Below are 9,493 nucleotides of genomic sequence, written 5' to 3'. Positions count from 1 at the left end.
TACGAGATATTCTGACACTGTGTTGATGTTCATGAGCATTTTTAGGATCGTGGTGGGGCTGATATAGCTGTCGGTGAAGGACAGATTGGAGAGGCACAAATGCACAGGGGTGTGGAGATGGGAGTCAGAGCTGATGGCCAGGAGGACAAGCAGTTTCCCAGGATGGTAGCCAGGTACAGGACCGGAACAGGCTGAAGATGATGGGCTCAATTTATAGATCTTCTATCAGTTCCAGGAGAAGAAATTCTAAAGCAACTATTGGGTTTATGAGTTCCCCCATCCCCATGGACCTGATGGAAGTGACAAGGTGAACATTAAGGGAAAGTAGTTCATATACAAGGAACAGATGCTTCTCCTGGAAACATGGGAGCCATGAAAATTTTTGTTCCAAGTGACTTTTGAGAAGTCTGCAGATGAGAGCCAGTAGACTGAGCTTTATGGATCATGATGAATTGAATACCTCTGCATTCCGAGTCATGAAACAGACACAGCAAGGTGTTGCTCAGCTATGGAGAGTTGCAATGTGGTTGGGTGATGTCATTGTTTTAAGTATGCAATCTGGACTCCTCCTCTGTAAAATACTTAATGATCTTATAGAGCAAAATGTAGCTACTGGGACCGTTCAGGGTGAGTATCCCTGCATCTCCAACTCCTTCCTCAGAGACTTCAAAACTACTTTCTCTCAGAGGCTAGGACAAGCCTACCCATACAGCTATGGCTGAAGAAAATGTAAAGCAAATAAGACAGAAACAGAATTTTATAGGATAAATTCAACCATTTCAAAATTAGTAGGGTGCCACATAGCCCCTGATATTTTAGACTGTGACTGCATTTTGAGAAAATTATTTGAAAAGAGAACTCATGTAAAAAGCATTTACATAGTGTCCCAGGGCTGGGCAGATAGCTAGGCAGTCTAAGTGCGTGCCTGGCAAGCTCAAGTACCAGAGTTCGATACACCTTGCCTTCACCAGAACACTGGGTACAAAAAGCTGGCCACTGAACCTGGGCATGGTGGCACACATTTGTTATCCCAGCACTGGGGAGGCTGAGACAGGAGTATCAGTATGAGTTCAAGTTGCATACCGAGACCCTGTACCAGATAGATAATAAAGAAAGAAAGAAAGAAAGAAAGAAAGAAAGAAAGAAAGAAAGAAAGAAAGAAAGAAAGAAAGAAAGTAGATTAAGCCCTAATCTGATATGGCAGGGGTCCTTACAAGGAAATTAGAAAATAGACAGAGGAGGCCAGCCAAATAGTTTAGCGGATTAAAGAGTCTGCTTAGGCAGATGCAGGGTCCAGGAGTTTGATATCTGTGCCTGCAGGGCTGGCCCAACCCCCCTGTCCATGCCTGTAATACCCACACTTGGGAGGCTGTAAGCAGGAGTATCATTAGGAGTCCAATCTATGCAGTGAAATCCTGTAGACCCTGTGGTAAATACTCCCCCTTCCCCCCACAAAAAAAAAAACATAGCAATGAAAGAGAAGAGCAAGAGAAGACACTGAGTTAAGACATACATCCCGGCATAGGCACCCAGAGTGGAACTCAGCATTCCTACACCTTGATCCAACAATTTACATCCTTCAAGACTGAAAGAAAGTGAACTTCTTTTATTAATTAGCCCATCATGTGCACATTGCTATAACACCTCCAGAAAACCTATACACGAAGATAAATTCTTCCTATAAACACCAAAAGAATTAAGACCTGACGGAATATTTTATGAAGGTCATATTTTCTGAGGAGTTGCAGATTGAAATTTCTTTTCCCAGGTGAAATTATCCCTCCTGTGTCAAAGAGGCAGTGGGTAACCATGGTAACAAGAGCCAAATTAATATTGGTGATAATCTGATTGAAAATGTGTCAGGCACTGACTGTTCACCCTGCTCTCCCCAGGATGAAATAAAAGCAAAATACCCATTCTCATGGTCAAAGCGTTAATGAAAGGTCTGTGGTTGCAAAGCTGCCTTGCTGAAAATGATGGTCGGTGTCCCGCCTGCATGTGGAAGACAGATGATGCATTTTTAGAAAGGGCAGAAGCATGCATTGATCCCGTGGGGTCTATCTCAAGAAGGATCCTCTTTAGGAAGACCAGCGGCTGTTGCTCACTGACTCTGCTGAGCTTTTTAGTGAGATCTGCCCCAGTTGACTCCTAGAGTCTGTATATCCCAGGGAGCTCAATATCCAGCGTTCCTCACTAGACCAGCAATGTAACTATCGCTCTGATCCAGGAATGGGTGTCCTAAAGACGTACTCTGCAGAGGAAGGGAACTCAGGATGTTTACTTCCCTGGCTCCCTTGGCAGGTGTAAACCACCCAGTTCTCTTGATCGCTTTTGCTTGTGCCTGCTTCGCATAATCTGAATCCAATTGGACTTTCAATTTTGCATTTTAGCTATATCTATGTGTTAGATCGTATCAGGCAGCCCGATGAAATTTTACATATCAAAGTACAGCTTATATAGTGGGGAAATAATATAAGTATATTGAAGACATTTTAAACAGACACTCAGAAACTCCAGATATAAGTATATTAATGTCTGTTGAACTTTAATTTTTGTTGTCTACATTTTGTACAGCATATTAAATCTATTTTCATTGATACCACTGACTGCATCTTTTGAAAAATCCCTTTGCCTACATATAATGACTTTAACTCTCCCTGGAAGACACCCAGAAGAAATAAAGCTGGTTTTCTAATGCATTTCTGTACTAATTTCCATGGTGGTTGTACAAGATTGTGTTTCCATGAATAATATTCACGTTTTCCTTTCTGCCCACAATTTTCACAACTTTCATTGGTTGGAGGGCGTGTCATACTAGCTATTCTTACTCAGGGAACGTGTAATCTCATTTTGATGGAGAAAGATGTTAAACATTTGGCGATGTGTGTGTGTGTGTGTGTGTGTGTGTGTGTGTGTGTGCTACTTGTGCTTCTGAGTCTGATCATTGCTTATGTCAGTTGCTTATTTTTCATTGAGTGTTTCATTTGCAGGGTCTGTTTTACTTTTTATTTACACGTCTCCTTGAAGGTTCCTGCAGTCATAAGCCTTGGAGGGGTTTGCATGACCTGCTTTAAAAAATGTATGAATCTTTTTTATGTGCTCTGTTGAGTGTACTCTCTAGTTCTGACACTGTCCTGACACTGTTCAATTCTTCTGTCCAGAATTTCAACTGCTTTCTGAAAAAATCCTTGATTTTGTTGGCTGTATTTTACAGTCTCTAACTTTCTAATGACATTACTGTACATATCTTTTATCAGCTTGTTTCGTTCTCCTAACCTTTTCTATCTTCTTCCATCTCAATGTTCATTTTAGCAGTTCTTTATTTGATTACTGATGTCATTTTTTTAAAACTCAAATGAACATCTTGCAGATCATTTTATTTTTTTCTTCCTATATCTGGCCAAATATTTTAGCCTGTTTGTTTCATAGTTTATCTACTTTAGTGCTCATGAGATCAGCCTTTGGAAAATGTAATAATCTGAAGGATCTTGGCTGGTGAGATAGCTCAGTGAAGTAAGTGCCTGCTTTGGCAAGCTCAGAGGACCAGGGTTCTATCCCTGGTCCCTCGTGTTGCACCAGCCCCACCCCCGGGGAACACTGAGCCAGTGACCAAGTTCAGGCATGGTGGCACATGCCCGTAACCCCAGCGCTGGCGAGGTTGCAAATGGGAGCATCACTACTAGTGCGAGATGCATAGTGAGACCCTGTACCGAATACATAAAGGAAAAGAAAAAGAATTTAAAGGGCCTTGTTTCCTTGTTGCGTTGCACATGTTTCGTGGCTACCTTCTTTGTGGTTTTGTATTTATATGCCTCCTCTTCAACTGGCTCAGTGGAGCAGAGTCATTCCCTGTCACTTAAATGTGAGGTGAAAGCATTACTGATTATATCAGTTTCTACAGAGCTAGCTCTCTATCAGTTATGTAATTTAATTTTGGTTTATTTCACCGTTTCTTTAATAATCCAGAAAGACAGTGAAGTACTCCTTCTGGTGAGTTACAATATGGATGATTAAGGATGGAAAAAGAAGGGAGGTGATTCAAAAGAAGTGAAGGATGAAAATAGATAAGAACAAATGACAGAAAGGACAACACCCAACTTTGATTTTTTTTTTTTTTGTATCTAGACTGAAGGGACATGGAGAGGAAATTTGAGATGGTGTTTATGGGTTTCAGAAAAAGAATGATGAGAGAGGAATGTGACATTGAAATGTGAGGGAACTCTGACAAAACAAAACAATAAAAGGGGATATAAATCAAGGACCATTTTGTTATGAAAAGATATATATATATGTGTATACAAGATAGCTTAGATATATAGCTGCTTTCTCTTGGCTCAATGGGAAGAAAGGGTTGTACTAATATTGCTTAGACATGATATCATGACTACATCTTTTCCTCTGAATGACTAGCATGAAGGCAACAATGTGCAATGAATTAATTATCATAACTAATCTGTTTTAAACTGTTTCAGTGGTATTTTATCTTTTGTTCTCACTAAAATGAACAAAAGATTAAAAAAATTTGAAAGAACTTGTAAGAAGGTTGAAGCCAATTGATGGATTGAGAAAGAGTTGAATTAACTTGTCCTGCTGACAGAAATTCCTGGGGATCCATATCAATTCCAAGATCGTTGATGTATCCTGTCCATATAATTTATATAAAGTATTTTTTCATGAATTTGGATTTCACTTATCAAGGGATCCTTTAACTTCATCTGTTGAGAAATGTGTGTTGATTTTGTATCTGTCAAGATATTTATATTTTATTTGTTAATGATAATTATATATTTGGAATAACAAGTCTTCATGTTCTGAAAATAATTCTCCATATTTTTTTCTGTCTGTGTCTTTGTGTCTCCCTGTGTCTTTCTGTCTCTCTGTCTCTAGCTGACTGTTTTTCTGTCTGTCTGCCTGTCTGTCTGTCTGTCTGTCTGTCTGTCTGTCTCTTTCCATATTGAGCACTGAATTTAGGGTATTTGAACTGAATTATAACCACAGCCTGACACTACTCTTACTATTTTTTTTTAATTTTGGAAAGTGACTTACTAGGTTGCTAAATTGTCCACATTGTTCTCAAACTCATGGGACTCCTGACTCACACTCCCACAATGTAGCGCTGATGAGCATGTGCTCTGAAACCTGTAATACAAACTTATTCTTTAAGACTTTCTCCTGTTTTGCACGTTGCTTATTAGGTTTAATATGTGATCATCTGTGTCTTCAGAAATTCTTCCTATTCTATCTTCCTATTCTTTAGTGTTTCTATTTTAATATTTAGATTTTTGACCAATTTTGATTTTAGTTCAGTGCATGGTGATAGACACGGGTCTAGTTTTACTGTTTGACATGTGGGAAGCCAGTTTTCCCAGCACCATTTTTTAATGAGGCTCTCTTCCTATTTTTCTTTCAGTGAGCTTGCTTGGCTCCTTTTACAAAGATAAGGTGAATGAATGTGTTTCAAGTTGTTTCTCAATCTTTTAATCGGTTTCATTGGCTCTATTTCTTTGACAGTATCATGCTGATTTTATCTCAGTAGTTTTGTAATGTAATTTTAAGTCAGGAATTGTGAGGCCATCTGTTTTGCATTTGTCACTAAGGGTTGTTTGCAAGTTCTGTTTTGGTTCCAAATGAATTTTTGGAAAAATTTTCTTTAGTTCTGTTACATGATCATGTCAGTAGATACAGGAACACATTTTACAAGTTCCCATACCCATTCTTGATAATACCACACAGAAACTTAGAATATATGGTCTTTTCTTCTATCTAATAAAAGCCATCTATGGGAAACCAAAAGCCAGAACTGTGCTTAATGGTCAGAAATTGAAAGCTTTCTCTCTAAAGTCCAGAACAAGACAATAGTTTCCACCATCATCACTCCTACTTAATACAGTTGTGGAAACATTACCCAGAGAGATAGAAATGAGAAATAATAAAAGAAATAAGGATAGAAAAGGAAGAAATTAAATTATCATTATTTGCAGATTGCATGATACTTTACATTGAAGATCCCAAAAACTTCACAAAAAGAGTTGTGAATTTAATAGCTGAATTCAATAGCATAACTGGATACAAGGTATACACTAAAAATCAGTACCCTTCCTGTACAGAAACAAACCCACTGAGGGAAAATTTAAGGAAAATATACCTTTCATAATAGCATTGAAAGAAATAAAATATTTAGTAATCAATCTAACATAGGAAGCCAAAGATCTATACATTTAACATTATAGTACCCTGTAAAAGGAGATTTTTTTCCCTGTATTTTTAGAGCAAAGATCTACAGGGTGTTCAGGGTCTTACTACTAGATTGGACTCATAGTGATTCTCCTGTTTACAGCTTCCTAAGTGCTGGAATTACAGGAACACGTCACCATGCCCGGTCTCATTCGCCATCTCCGCACGCCCCAGAGGCAGGGCTGGAACAGCAGACACAGAAATTCAATCCCTGGCCCCTGTTCCTTCTTGCAGACACTTTAATTCGCTGAGCTATTTGGCAGACTTTTCTAAAAGGAGATTGAAAAGGATATCAGAAAATCAAAAGTTCACACTTGCTCCATGTGTATCAAGAACCAATATAGTAAGATTGCAATCCTACCCAAACTGTTATATAGCTTTAATGCATTCCCAATCAAAATACCATGAGAGAGACAGGGAGATAGCCTGTCAGTCTAATAGCCTGCCTGGAACATGCAAAGACCCTCATTCAATCCCTGGCACTGCACAGCATGCTGGCCCCGTGCAAGTACCCAAACTGGGCATGTTGGCACACCCTTGTAATCCCAGCGATGGGGAGGATGACACACAAGATCACTTGGAGTCCGAGCTGCTAAGCGAGACCCTGTACCAAATAAATAAGTACATAAATAAGTAAATATTTTTTAAAATACCATTAGCACCCTCACAGAATTATTAGTATTTTTAAAATGAATTTAAATTAGGATGGTGAAGGAAAAACAGCAGTGCCTTGATGCATGAACTTCGATCCATACATGTTGAGCAAAATAAATGCATACAGAACAGCAAGTATATTTTAAAAGAATTCAATAAACACGTGTAGACATTGAAATCCTTAAACACAGAGGATGTCAGAAGGCGCTTTGAGGCAGAGTCATGTTCCCACCTAGCAAACAGTGTTGGAATTTGACCACATGTGAGGAGGATACGGACAGCTCTGAGAATAGTTTTGTGGGGATTTTGCAGCTGAGTTAGTGCCTTGATTAGAAACACATCCCAATCTCCTTCTGTGGATTAAACTATTCTGAGAAAAATTAAGTAGACTTTTTAGCTAAGTTCTAAGAGATTCTTCTCCATCTCTTTTATTCACCTGTAGTAATCACAAAAATCAGATTAATATTTGTTGTACCAATTAGAAAGAACAAAAATCAAGACTTAATACCAATGATGTAGAAGCATGAAGACCCAATTGTGTTGTGTTGAATGCTATTTTAATTGTATTATTTCTATCCACACAGTTTCACATTGAAAATAGGAATCGGACTTTGAAATGACATGAAGTAAAGAACCCTTAATTTGTAACTAATAAGCAGCACTACAATTTATCTTATTAAAAATCTTTTATTAATTTATTTATTTGGTACAGGGTCTCATTAGGCAGTAGGGAGTCATAGTGATTTTCCTGTCTCAGCCTCCCCAGCAGTGGGATTGCAGGTGTGCATCCATGTGCCCAGTTTCAGTGGCCAGCACTACATGCAATACCAGGCATCAGATTCAGGTCCTTGTGCGTTCCAGGCAGGCACTTAGACATCCAAGCTACCTCTCAACTCCAATTCTAAAATTTCTTAGAGAAATGATGTGTATCTTGCATGCTACATCCCTGAAACAGGGATGGGCAGGAACCATGGAGGGAAGTTCCTGGCACACTGGGCCCCTAGGGTCAGGTATTCATCCATCCTGAACGCCGCACCCAAGAGCCTTGGTCTCTGTGGATCTGTCCTCCTAAGATTAGAAGAAGAGTGTAATGTCTGGTCTAATGAGGACCTTTGGATGTTGAGTGCCAAAAGGATAAAGAGACTGTGGGAGTTAGTCAGTGAAAATGTCACATAGTTTCCCTGTTCCAGCCAGAGATAATCCTGTGTGACCAGCACACTCCTGACTCTGTAAGCCTGATTTTGCTGACTCCACATAATCTACCTTCATTATCCAGGTAAATTGTTCAGTGTCACTCATCTTGAAGCAAAAAGGATTATGTAATCCTTTGTCAATATTTTGGAACGGAGACTAGATGCTGTACATAATTTGGAGGAAAAAGAAGAGAAGACATGCATAAATAAGAATAGGAAAGAGCTCTCAGCTTGTGCCGTCACTTGTCTCTGCCTTGACACATTTTCATGTACTAGATGTGAAAAAAGATACTGTATGTTTTAAGTTTAAAAGCCACATTGCTACCATACCTCATTAGAATTCGTCCTCTCTCAAACACTCTTATTTCATCATTCTTGACACTTTTGAAGGAGTTCTAATTTCTTCCATCATAAATGTCTTTATGAGGTGTGATAGAAATCCTTTTGTACCAATATTGTCCAATAGGAAAATATTCTTATAAGAATATTATTTTCAGTTTTCTACCTGATTTATCAGAGCTGACACTGAGAAACACTTAGATTTCCCTCAAGGACAGAATAACCATGAAGGAGAAATCACCTCAGAACTTCCATGCATCCAAGACAGCATGAGGACATACATGCGTACACTGTTTTGGAAAAGGTGCAAGAAAGAGAAGTGTATTGAAAGCACAGGGGAGCATTCTGAGATGAATTCAAGGCAGACTACCTTTTACTTTAATGATTTTTTGAAAATGTAAACATTCACTGTATTTTTAAACAGTCATCTTACGTTTGCATTAATATTCTCCAAGTTGTTGTTCTGATGGTCCCATTCCTTGTTCAAGAATAAGGCCTGTCTTTTTAAAATTTCTTTTGTTTTAGAGAAGATAAAACATTAGAAACAATTAAAAAAATTTAAAGACCCAAGATGATAGCTATTTAACAGTGGATGCTATCTTGCACATTGCTTTCTTCAATGTAGTTGCTCTGTTTTCCAGATACAAGCATGTAACATAGGCCAAAATAAAAATATTAAGCACTAATTTCTTTCTTCAGAAAAAAAACAATAGAATTTTTAATTTTTTTTTATTTTATTGAGAGACAAATATCAATGAGATACTTTCCAAGTTGATTAATAGGACATTTTCAATAATTAATGCATTGCACATTGTTATCTTCTCAGTGGTCATCCACAGCACAAGAAGCAGCCAGGACATCCTGTCCAAACACTACTACTACAAATCCTTCCACTCACTGAACCAAGCAAAAGCAGCCGTACATCTATCCTGACTATTCTGTATATACAAATACAAAATGGTCCTTCCTTTGTATCCCCCCTCTCCAGTTCAGTCCTGTCAGAGATGGGTATTCTATTGGCATCTAAATATTATAGGTGTTTGAATTCAGCAAAACAATCCAACACAGTCCAG

This window comes from Octodon degus, unplaced genomic scaffold (assembly GCF_000260255.1).
Source record: "Octodon degus isolate 3935 unplaced genomic scaffold, OctDeg1.0 scaffold00876, whole genome shotgun sequence".
NCBI lineage: Eukaryota > Metazoa > Chordata > Mammalia > Rodentia > Octodontidae > Octodon > Octodon degus.
Note: the sequence above shows the minus strand (reverse complement) of the source record.